The sequence below is a fragment of the Anas acuta genome, chromosome 4, assembly GCF_963932015.1.
Source record: "Anas acuta chromosome 4, bAnaAcu1.1, whole genome shotgun sequence".
Classification (NCBI taxonomy): domain Eukaryota; kingdom Metazoa; phylum Chordata; class Aves; order Anseriformes; family Anatidae; genus Anas; species Anas acuta.
In genome coordinates, this window is record NC_088982.1 from 63,237,077 (window position 1) to 63,249,079 (window position 12,003).

The 12,003-nt window shown below is 42.0% G+C and overlaps 1 long non-coding RNA gene across 4 annotated transcripts in view; it reads right to left on the reverse strand.

Moving 5' to 3' along the window:
• LOC137856348 (uncharacterized) overlaps window positions 1–11,347 on the reverse strand; it is a 30,569-nt gene extending 19,222 nt beyond the window's left edge. For 2 of the 4 annotated variants that reach the window (XR_011096396.1, XR_011096393.1), the window contains exon 1: window positions 11,155–11,347. This is a non-coding gene — a long non-coding RNA (uncharacterized lncRNA). Of the gene's footprint in view, window positions 1–8,077; window positions 8,388–11,154 lie in introns of those variants that run through there. The other 2 variants (XR_011096395.1, XR_011096394.1) reach the window with 2 other exon arrangements.
• Window positions 11,348–12,003: the final 656 nt, after the last annotated feature.

Genomic DNA, 12,003 nt, shown 5'->3' on the forward strand with positions numbered 1-12,003 from the left:
AGACGAAGCCCTGCCCTGCATGGCGGTGCCCAGAGAAGAGCAGCAGATCCCTCAGAACGGGGATGCAGACAGCTGCTCCTCTGAAGAAGCAGAAGTCTTCAGGTCTGCCTGGAAGAAGCGCAGGAGTGCAACGTAAAGGCCCTTCAAGTTGCTTGGTTACCACTTCTTCCCAAGCTGGGGCAACAAACTGATAGAATAATCATCAGACAAATAATAAATAAATAAATACATTGCAACAAGAACAATAATAATAAACAACAACCAGCAAAACCGCTTTCCTCTCTTTGGTGTCATTGGTCCCAGCCAACAGGGCTTCACGAGGGGTAGGCCCTATTAAACAAATTTGATTTCCTTTTATGATAAGATCACCCGTCTAGTCAATCAAGGGAAACCAGCTGATGTCATCTTTTTGGATTTCAGTAAAGCTTTTGACACAGGTATGTTCTATGATTCTCACTGAGGTGTCAGCTACTGCACCAGGCCCTGGGCTGAAGCAAGGTCAGTGCACATAGTCCTTTCTGCCCACTTCACTGAGGGTGGTAACTTCAGGAGGCTGCAACGTGCCAAAGCCACCAGGCCTTGTACACCATAGACCACACCTGAGAAGAAGAGTTTCACCTCATGTTTTCTTGGTTAGAGCTATGCCAGGCTTGGTTTATATGGGACGGAGTGACATGGCAGTTGAGCACATCTGAATTTTCCAGCCGAAACCAAACAGATACAATTACTCCTGTAAAGCCTTTTTTTTTTTTCCTTCCTTCTTCTTTTCCAAGCTTAACTCGCTCCATCCAGGCAACTGCTTTTATCTGTACTGGCCAGTGACTCTCCAATAAACAAACTTGCTTCTCCTTGAGGAGGGTGCCAACCTAATTGGACTCCTGTGTAAAACCCACTGAAGCATGAACAGGCCATCTAGGGTGCTCAGAAACCCATTCCTGTGTAATTGGCTTCCTTAATGACTCACACACACACTCACAGAGTATAGAAAGGCTTCCCCCTCAGATTTGTTCACAGTACATACAGCTTTTCACCTGTAATGTAAGAGTCTCTCCCCCTCTCCCCCCACCCCACCCTTCATTTTTTCCTTTCTTGAATTAACCAGGCATGGAAAAAAGGGGATCTGGCTGAGTACCACAGCTAAAGGATGAAAATCACATGCACATGGAGAGCGAGCAGGGACATGCCAAAATGCCATATGGAGGGTAAACAAGCTGTAGTGACCTTCTTGGGCTCTATCAAATATTCATGGGAAGCAGGCTCATGGGGATACAAAACTAATAATGAACCCACCCAGCATCCTGGCACTCTGGTTTCCTCTTTCGCAGTGCTACCTCATCCCTTGCACACCAGATGCCTGCCAGCCCACCAGCTCAGGCCAGACCCAAACCAAGCCAGCTGGTGGGCTCCAGCCCATTGGTAATACTTGAAGCTAGAAGCATAGAAAGGGTTCAGTGTTGTAGGGGGTTTATTTGCATCCAGGCCTTTTTAAAATGAGAGAAGAGGTTGGCTCCAAGAATGATGCCAAATATGGTGGGAGAGAGAAAACTGTAAGGCTTTCAGGGAGACCTGGCAACCCGTGGACTCCATCAAATTAGAAGATCAGGATGGCTGTTTTGCAATACCACTGTCAACTTTTTTACATTTATACCTTAAACAAAGACCTAGGGGGTTTTAGCCTTGCGGAACATGTTCATTGGGTGCTTTCTGGACATCAGCAAAGGCATGTATTGCCAAATTACCATCCTCTAACATGAAGAAAGCCATTTTATTAAAAGCCAGCCATTCAACCATAGCAAGTTACAGTTCTTGAAGGATGTCAACCTTGAGTTTTCATTCTACAGTGCATTTCAAAGGAAAAAAAATGGAACCTCCTATACAGACAGCTGGAAGAATGAGCTACACAAGATGAGATAATTTTACCAAAGGACAATGATCTATTTGAAAGCAACAAGGATATACTGAATGGAAATGATTCAAATTACACTGATGTGAATACGTAGGAAAACTACACATGCATAAGTCTTAGCATCAGTGTTTTCAGCTTTAATCTCCTAAAAAGGAAGGGAAAAATGGCAATGTTGTCATTGCTCGAAAGACAGCAGCAGTATCTTGATTTCAGTATTCTCTACCTTTCTTTGAACTGTTTTCGTTTCTCCTACATGCTTCAAAGCTAACAAAAGGTATTTTAAAGTAGATGCTACTGCCCAGAGGTGAAATGGAAAAGAAAAGCAAAAGAAGAGTTGTATGAAGACAGAGGGCAAAAATAACTAGACATGTATAAAAACAACCTGGTCCCCAATAAAAACAGAGTTGGAAGCTTTAAGAAAGAGCTTAAATGTTTCAGAAAGCAGCTTAGATCTCTTGCAGTAACTACCTGAAGGTGAACATTAAGGAGCCATTTGCAATATATACTTTTATATGTCTTTACATAGTAGTATGGCTATAATTTTAATCACCTACCTTATGCTTAGCCCATTAATTCAGTATATATGGACTAACATCTAGTAGTCCAGACCTTTGAACAGGTCCAACTGATTAAAAAAGCCATCATGCATATAGGGAAAAAAAACAAACAAACAAACCAAAAAGCAACAAAAAGCAACAGGGAAAGAGAGAAAAGCAGAAAATAATTTTTCTTTGTTGTCCTGTGAAGTTGCTGCAACAAAATCACGTTCATTTGTGGTTTATCGGTGGAAAAATTTGTATTAAAGTATTGGGAGATGTTAAGCGAGGAAGGTCAAAGTGAAGGCAAAACAGGATTCCATCCTGCAAATACCTGGGAAGAAAAGCTTGAAGGGAGGAGGAAAAGGTGCTGAGAAGATGATAGAAGCAGATGGGTATCGGTGAGGTAGCAGGGATGAATAGAAAGACGAGAGCAAGCAGGTAGCTGTACAACAGGGCAGTGCAACAATAGCTTATTGTTGATCATGATGCTATTTTAACCCTTGGGGTGTTTTGCTCTCTCTCATAACCTAGGCAAATGTTTTCCTTTCACAAGCAAGCACACGCACTCGGGCATGCATATGGATACCCCTCTCACACATCCTGGATCACGAGCAGCATCCACCACATTATCAGAAATGGTCTTTCTTTTTGACCCAGCACATCAGCAGTTCTGGAGGGGAAGTCCTTTTATAATTATTTACTTTGTCCAAGGAAACTCTCCTTTCCCCCCACACAAAGGGATCTCGAGCACAGCATTATGTACCAAATAACCTCTAGAAATACGGCTTGCTTTGTTTTTTTCTTAATTCAATCCACCCTTCTGTTCACTTTGGTATTCTTTGCTCAATGTCACAGCAAGAACAGCTTTGTGATTACCTTGCTACATGTTTATAATTAATTTCTCTCAGGAGGATTACAGCCAATATTATTACCAAATGCATTTCCTAAGTATTGAATCCGCATTGGTTCCAAAAAATACATACGATTTATTTTCCCCCTAGGGAGTAGGTATTTGTAAGCAGCAGATTACTGACATGCTGCAACCAGAAAGCAAAACATATTAGCAATTAATACAGCATTGTGAATAAAAGCCTTCTCACTTCAGAAATCTCTCAATGGCAGCAACTCAGCAGTGCCCGTGTCATGAAAACTGCCTCAGGACTCAAAATACCAACCAAGGTTAAGAGTAAGAGCAGGGGGTTTAAGCACACTGTGGCAGAGACTATCCTTTTATTCTGTCTTTGAACAGCACTTACCAGACAGGGGTCCTGCCCTCCACCTGGTGCTCTGAGTGCTGCCACAAGGGATGTAGGGTAACGCGTGCCCATGAGAAAGCTTCGTGTTTTTTGGAGGAGAGATGAGGCCTTCTAGTGGGATAACTACCAGAATAAGTTCTCTTCTTAAAACCACCATTATTTCCGAAGGAAACGAGAGATTTCTTCTTCCCCAAATCATTAGCTTCTCCCTGCCCTCCCCTCATCAGTTTTCCATATTATTTTCCTTAAAACTCCCCCAAATCTGTGAAAAAGTCACTTCTGTTGATATCATTCTTAGGCAAAAGCAACTTTTCCCAAGAACACTAACTTCAGAAGGAGGTATCTTTAACCAGCTCTGAAGTAATAAAGTAAATAGCCATGGCATGATCTACTATGCCTTGTAAATCAGTAACCCCTCAATACAAAGGAGCACAAGAAATCTCACAGTCCTCGTTCAGTTCAATACATGTAGAATCTTATCCTTCCTTGCTGAGCCATTCATTGAAAGGAGCAAAAGAGTAGTATTTAATTAATAAAATACCCACTGGGTCACGAAGCCAAGCCATGGATGCTTGCTAGAAGTACCTTTGTGAGCCTGAAGCAAGCTGTAATATCACAGCCCATGCCCATGCATGCTCTCTGCAAAGCTGCTTGCACTGTGCAAGGTTGTTTCTTTTTCCTTTAGTTCATCCCTAGGTCACGTACCAGAACCTCTTCCAGGGGTCTTGAAGGAAACAGCTGGTGCTCAACGCACATTCTTCCTTAGGTTTATCTTTATGCACAGACAATGCAGGGAGGAAAGCGTGTAGCAAGAGGCCTGCCAGCTGTCTCCGCGGGCCTGAGCCTATAACCCTTAAGCCCTCTCCTTTGTTAGCTCCAAAGAGGTTGCAGGCTGTGGGAGCACAAAGATGAACAAGCCATCCAGGAGCTCCGTAGCACGGGAGGAGGTTGCATTAAAGAGGGCTGGCAAGCCCCTGCTCACAGACAGGTTGAAAATCAATTCCTAATTGCCAGTGTAGGTGCGACCTCAATTGCTTCTCACACAAACACTCGAGATATTGTACAAGAAAAACTGCTGAGAAACCACCAGTGAGGGCTTTTAGCCCTTTCCAATAGCACTTGGTCAGTAGGGCTGAAATGGTGCAAAGTGGATCTGCAAGAGTCCACCCCTCCCTACCTCCCCTTTATTTGCCCATCTGTACAACCAGTACGTAAACCTTTACTGGATGAATAAGGTAATTTGCAAATGTTAGTAAAACATTTTGCAAACCAAAGAAGGGAGAGAGAAGGAAGGTTTCAACAGTGTGATTTTCTTTAGCCAGCGGTAGCTTTTACAGTAGTCTTAAAGCGTGTGCCCAGGGCTAGTGGTAATTGGCGCATGGGGGAAGCCCGAACATCGCCAAGATCTCCCCACGGATATCCTAATTGTTACAGCATCCAAGCTCTCACCTAAGGAAAATGGTCTGCAAGGTTTTTAAGATGTAATTAATAACATTCAAATGTCAACAGCCTTAACCTTTTCAGTACCGTTTGCTGAAGCAGAACATCCAACTCCCAGCGCTCACGCTCTGCGGTTGCCCCAGTACCCTTTGACGCACTGTGCATTCGAGAGGATGGCATGTTACAATTAAGTCTGCAAGTCTGGATTATGAAAAAAAGGGCTTGGATGACAGGAATAAGTGAGCTTATTCACCTCCAAATTACACCAGCAGGACTGATGACGGTAATGCCAATTAAAAAAAACACAACATGAAACTTGTTTTCCCCTTCCCTGACCCCAAAGCTCACACTGCTTCATGCTGTCTTTCTTTTGATAGCTATGAACTTGGAGTCTGGCTCTCAGCCAGCTTTGTGAGTTTTTTTTTTTTTTTTTTTTTTTTTAAGATAACTTTGTGTGGTAATGGAAGCTCCTTGAAAAACATGTGTATAGCAACTCAGCTTTTGTCATATGGTATTGACTACCATAAGGTTAAGGCTATTAAATGACAAGATCTTGACAAAACTTCTGGCTTTTGATCTTGTTTGTGAGTGTACTTGCTGGGAGATATTACTGTATGCAAGCCTTGTTCTTCTTCCTCTTTGCTCATCTAGCTTGAAAAAGGGATACTGGGCCACGTGAGCCTAAGGTCTGTCCCAGCAGGACCATTCTTACAATATTCAAGACATACAGGACAAAAATCACTAGACTTCCGATTTCTCTTAAAGCATTTTGCTAAAATGCTTCAAAATGTATTTCCCCCCCTTATTTTAACTAACAGAACAGATTTTCCAGCTGATGATGTCTTGAGTTATGGCACATGCATTCACTTGGTAAGAAATGGTAACGCCTGCAGCTTAGCTGGAGTGTACAAATGTGTTTCTCATAGTATAACCTCCAAAGTAGGGGGAAGTCAGTATTCTGAAGAACAATTTAAACAGAAACAGATTTGTTAACATACAATTTGGCTGCTTGCTTGAAAGTCATAGCAAGATGAATTTCTGGGTTGTTTGTTAAGGCAGAGCAAGAGTATTTTGTTTTCTTCCCCAGGACGTCAGCTCTGAATACATCCCTGCAGCACAGCACATTTTAAACCTGGATTCGATGCTGCAAACTGCTACTGTTTGAAACAGTGAGCTGGTCCACAGAGAATTGCGATAATAGGGCAAGAATGACAAAACTTCAAAAATAACGTGTTTTGGGTTCTCTGCATTTTTATTCTTTGATGTCTACAGTTTGGAGTGATATATTTTACGTCCCTTCCTGCACCGTAAAAGCAACCCCCTGGCTGGGAGGACTCCAAAGCTAAATGAATGAAGCAGTATGTAGGGATCCCTGTGAGGGGTGTAGGTTTCCAAATGTTAACTCTGGTGAATAAAAGTATAGGTCTCTGCATTTTTATTTATCTGTTTTGTTTCCCACCTCTCTCCAGCAAACAGTTATGAGGACAGAAGAATGACTCACACATTTCAGGTATCTCAGGTAAAAGGAACATCTTAATTCTCATTGTGACAGCCTGACCTCAACCTCTTCAGGATGTTACACTCAGTTTATTCACACCCTCGCAAGTGAAAGCACATTTCTCCATACATTCACTGGGAGTTGCGTGCTACTGTATAAATTTTTATGTAATTTTATGTACCAGTGCCTAAAACTTGTTCTAATTACTCTCAACTTCGACAAGAACATGAGTAAAAATTCAGCATACTAAAACCAAAAGGGACCTGGATCAAATGCAATCCATGTGTTGAGTATGCAAATTGCCCCATGTCATAATCATAACTGTATAATCTGATTGTCTGAGTCCAATTATTTTAGATACTCCTAACAATCAATAGAGATTCATCCCTATAAACCTATTTGACCCCTTTTCTCAATGAGGCATGATTACACACATAACAGTCCTCCATTAACCTTTGCTTAGGTTGGAATTAGTGATCAAATCTGACATACAAGTGATGGAAAGTTGCCAGGCAGCCTCAAAAATCCATCATCAGAACGAACCCAACACTGTGGCCCTTTCAGGGAACAGAATTTCACCTGACAAGGTGGATATTAAAAGATAAGAGAGGATTTATTGATCTTTCATTTCTCTCTACTGCTCTGTTGTTAATTGCAAATGTTACAAGGAAAAGTATTCGGAGTAAGCGAAGCTTTCCAATATTAACCTCAATAAGTGAATTAAGCAGCAATACTCCACATAAAATTGGAGATCACTAATGGGTCAAAAAACGCAATTCATTCTTGCTCTGGGCAATCAAGACTCTCAGATATAGACCTCTGCAACTTACTGCAAGCCTAGTAATTGCTACCCATTACTGCAATAATCAGAGTCTGACCCCAGGGATGAGCAATACCAAAATCCTGTTGGATTTCGGTGGCAATGGGGCAGCAGCCGCCACCAACGGGCCTGTCCTTTGAAAAGCCCAGTCAACAAGTCACCTTACACACTTGAACAAGACTAAGTAATTTAAATTGCTTCCAGAAGAGCAAGGGGTTAAAATCATCCTGAGGCTATCCTGCTCATATCATGGTAAATCTGGAGCAGTGTTAATTAACAACCACAAGAGATTCTTTTCCAATTAGCAGTAAAAAAAAAAAAAAAAAAAAAAAAAATCCACACACGTGACCGTTCACAGGCAGCTGTATTTCAGAAGTAAAGGCATAACTGATATTTAAAGCTTCCAGGTTAGCCTCCAAATTATTCCTTAGCATCACAAAGCTCAGATGAAATATAGAATAATTCTTCTACAGCAGCAGGCACCAAGAGCAGCTGTGCAGGGATCAATAAAGTAAAACCAGGGGGCGGGAAAAAAAATGTGAAGCCTGGAATAGCAAATACAGTATTGTTGCTTACCCCACTGCAATTTGCTTTTACAACATGCAGAATTTGTCATACCCGATTTAAAGGTCCGAGGATGCCAGTAGCCTTCCTTTAACAAAAACAGCACCCGATGCTTTGGAAGAAGGCAGAAACACTCCGAACTTGTGAAAGCACACACAAGTAATAATAATAACTTTAAAAAAAAAGTATATTGCAATATAGGAAGGTTCCTACACATCATCCTACTAGCTCCTGGGTTAGCAGCACGAAACACCAGCTTGGCCTTGCTCTCTCAAAGGTATTCCAAAGTCTAAGGGTAGCTGCAGTGCAAAGAAATAGGTAAGCTACTGATCTCAGCAAAAGAGAAGACTAATCAAAGGTTATTGAAAGCACCTAAAATTGCTAAAGTAGCACACTTGTGATGGTTGAAGTCCTCTGCCAGTATCTTTTTCTTTGTATGGCCCTGACTGAAGTGAAGGAAAACCAGGAGGCTTTTGGCATTAACTTAGTGATGGCACCTGGAGAAAGACTTCAGAGACACACATGGGATTGATTTTGTGTTTGGCTTGTCTGTTAGAGATAGATGGAAAACAGTGGCAATATGCATTTTAATGAGTTTTAAATTTTGAGGATACCAATGAACCATGACATATTATGGCATGGAGTTAATAAGGTCAGCTGTATGAAGATAAACCATATGAGAAATTATAACCTCTAAATTATGAAAAAATTAACAGCAACTACCTTATATTTGAGCATATACATCCAATTTTGGTTTGAGCCACAAACAGCAGATGAACATGTAGTAACTCAATCTAAATTGTTTTCTTCATCTTGCACATGGACTAGATCCTTAAACTTCTGCCCTAAAATCAGCATGAGAGCTCACCCACTTGTTGATATGCAATACACTTGCTCTGTCCTTTTCTCAGCACTCTACCTGAGCCTCACACCTCTGTGAGGCAATGAAGAAGTATTATTCCCTCTTTGCACAGGTGAGAAATTAACATAATAAATAATAATTTAAAAAAGAAAAAAAAAAACAGCAAGCCAAGTTCTTTGAAATTAATAGAGTTAGGCATCTAAATAACTGGGTGAATATGGACATTAAAGAGTCATCTGCTTTCAGGCAGAAATTTCTCCTGCTGTGCTTCACTTCTAATGTACATATTCAAAGGCCTACCTTCCCCCTAACTTTATTTTATTTATTTTTTTTGCAACATGTGAGCTTGGAGCTGACTTGCACTTTGTGTCCTAAGAGCTGTCTCATGGGTCCTTCAGCCCAGAGCCAGCATCTCCCCTTTTCCACCTGCCACTTAGAACAATGAGCCTATGAAGAGCACACTGCTGTGTTTTAACCCATGATTTAGAACTCCCAGAGCAATGGTCTGAGCCATGGACTTCCCCATGGAAAGCCTGGGACATCCTGGAATAGCTCAAACCATCTCTTAATGGACAAAAAAGAAAAACAACAGAGCTCTGGCAGATCTAGGATGTGATAGACTTTCCCTCTGTGCAAACACAAGTGATTCAGAAGTCCTCTCTCTCTCCTTCAAATTCAGCAGATATTTTGCTTCCTTGAAGCTCTTGTTTCAAACATTTAACACTGAGCTGAAAATACACACACCCATGTTGTACTTGCAGCCCCTTTTAATGAAACCGATGATGCCAGTGACCTCAAAGACCACATCTAAAAGTTCCTTGCCAGCAGTATTTTCCAGAGAAGATAGCAGGGTGACAACACTGCAGTTCTGCTGTGAAATAATTGTACATTTTATATCCTTTATCTTCCTCTGGCACTGATCTTGTGGGCTTCAATGTACTGGAGTTCTCTATAATACAGTGACGTGAATATAAGCACCTTTTCTAGCCAGCTACAGCCAGCTAGTTCATATAGCCTGGGAGCCAACAGCAACCTACATTTGTGACAGTCATCGGTAGACTTTGGTCACAGAGCTATTCTTGCTGATGTTCAGAAAAGGCTTTGTTCATTACAGACATTCCAGAAAGCCATCCAGGATATCAAAGAGCTGTTTTACATCTGCCTATCTCAGTGCTGTTTTGTGTATGTGACTAACTCCCCTATTAATTTCTTATCTCCAGTGTCCCAGTTTCATCTCCCACTACTAAGTTGTCTCCCTGTCAGTCACTAATGATTTAAAAAAAAAAAAAAAAAAACAAAAAACTTTCAAAGTGGTATTTGCTCTTTTGAGATCAACCCTTTTACAACCGAACGAGTGAGGAAAGCAGGCACAGGATGATGCAAAGTATCAGGGGAAGAAGAGCCAAAAGAGCCCATTAAAAAGAAGTTGCTGGTGTCGTTCATCCATTTCATACGTAACTGCTTCTTTTCCAACAAGTAATCACACCATGCTGAAGATGGGCAAAGTTCTCATTAGATAGCATAGCTCTTCAAAACAAACCCTGTGCAGCGCGGGCATGATTCATAAAGAGCTGTAAGGCAGCACAAAACATGTTGGCACAACAGGATGCTCAGCAGCACGGGTAAAAGCACATACAGAAATTATGACAACAGTGCCTACTGAAACCCTCACAGAGTTCCTTCGCCCCCAAATTGCTAGGAAGTGTGATAAATCCCTTCTGCAAAATCGGTGTCCCTTTCTCTCTCCCCTCCTGCAGTTTCTGTAACGGTCTCTCTCGTGCTCCGACTTCCTTGCTGCTTCTCTTAGGAAGGACAGCAATTCATTGTGTGCGGGCAAGAACAAAGGTGCTTTAGAAAACCGTTCTTTCACACATTTGTGATATTTTATTTCTCCCAGTTCTGCATGTTTGTTTGCATTTTGCAGCTTCCAACAATTTCAGAGGCCTGCGTTCATAGTTTATTTTTATCTTGTCTCCATGGCTTGTAAAGAAAGACACAGTACCTCATCTTGCCAGGTAACACAGCAACATTTTTTAAGGCATTTTGCTTAAAGTATTCTTTGTTCTTTCCATGCCCTTCATCCTTCACAGCCCTACAGCAGCATGTAGATAGTCAGGCATGCGAATGGGGCAGCAATGCCCAAGATTTACACTCCTCATCCTGAGCTTTCTGCAGCCTGTGATGCTATGCAACAGCAGTAGACAAACTGAACGTAACTATTGGTCACTTCACACACAATTTGGCTTTGTACCCACGTCCAGTGACTTACCTCCTCCATGTATGTGGCTATACATGGGCACTGAGGATCAGGCTCAAACCCAAGTGGTGCTCCAGGATCTTCCACAATGTGTTAAGTGCACCTCAATTTTATCAGCAAGTCAGTCACACAACTCTAACCAGTTTCCTTTTTAAGTGTTTGTTTCAGTATGTTTTGGCCCACCTAAATATGTCACATAATTAGGAGAGTGATCAGCTGAAGTGCAGGCACAGGTGTCTCTGCTTGTTATTTATCTGTGCTGCCTGACATTTAGATGGGAAACAGCAAATACCTGTGTAGTGCATCTTGTGACAGCCCTAGCCTCACCGTGGAGGAAAATAGTCATCTCAAAAGCAACACAAAGGGGCGGGTGCCACCCTCTGCAGAGCCTTTTCTTTTACCTTAGAGATCCAGTGCCCCAAGGAAGGCATCTCCACTTGTCTCACTGCTTAGCCACCATGGAGACAAAGCAGATGGAGCTATTCTTTCCTGCATACTGAAAAAGTTTCTTGTGTTCTTTCCAGCACCTGACTGTAAAACTTCAGGGGTATTAATATTGAACTTGGGAATGGGGCTACGGCATGCTTACGTAGTCCTGCCGATGCCAAAATCCATCTAGCAGCTACAGTGTGACTGCCACCTGGATCACCTCATTTGGTCTGGCTGCACTGTGCTTACAGGGCTGGAGAAATGCTACTGTACTCACCACTTCCAGCAGGACGTATCCTCAGGGCTAGGAGCAATTCCCTATGATGATTAGCAGAACAAGAAGCCAAACTAATTTTAATCTAACTATTAACTACAGCTACTAAAGAGAGCTGCTGGGGGTAGGTGACTGCTAAACCACATAGCCCCACCAGT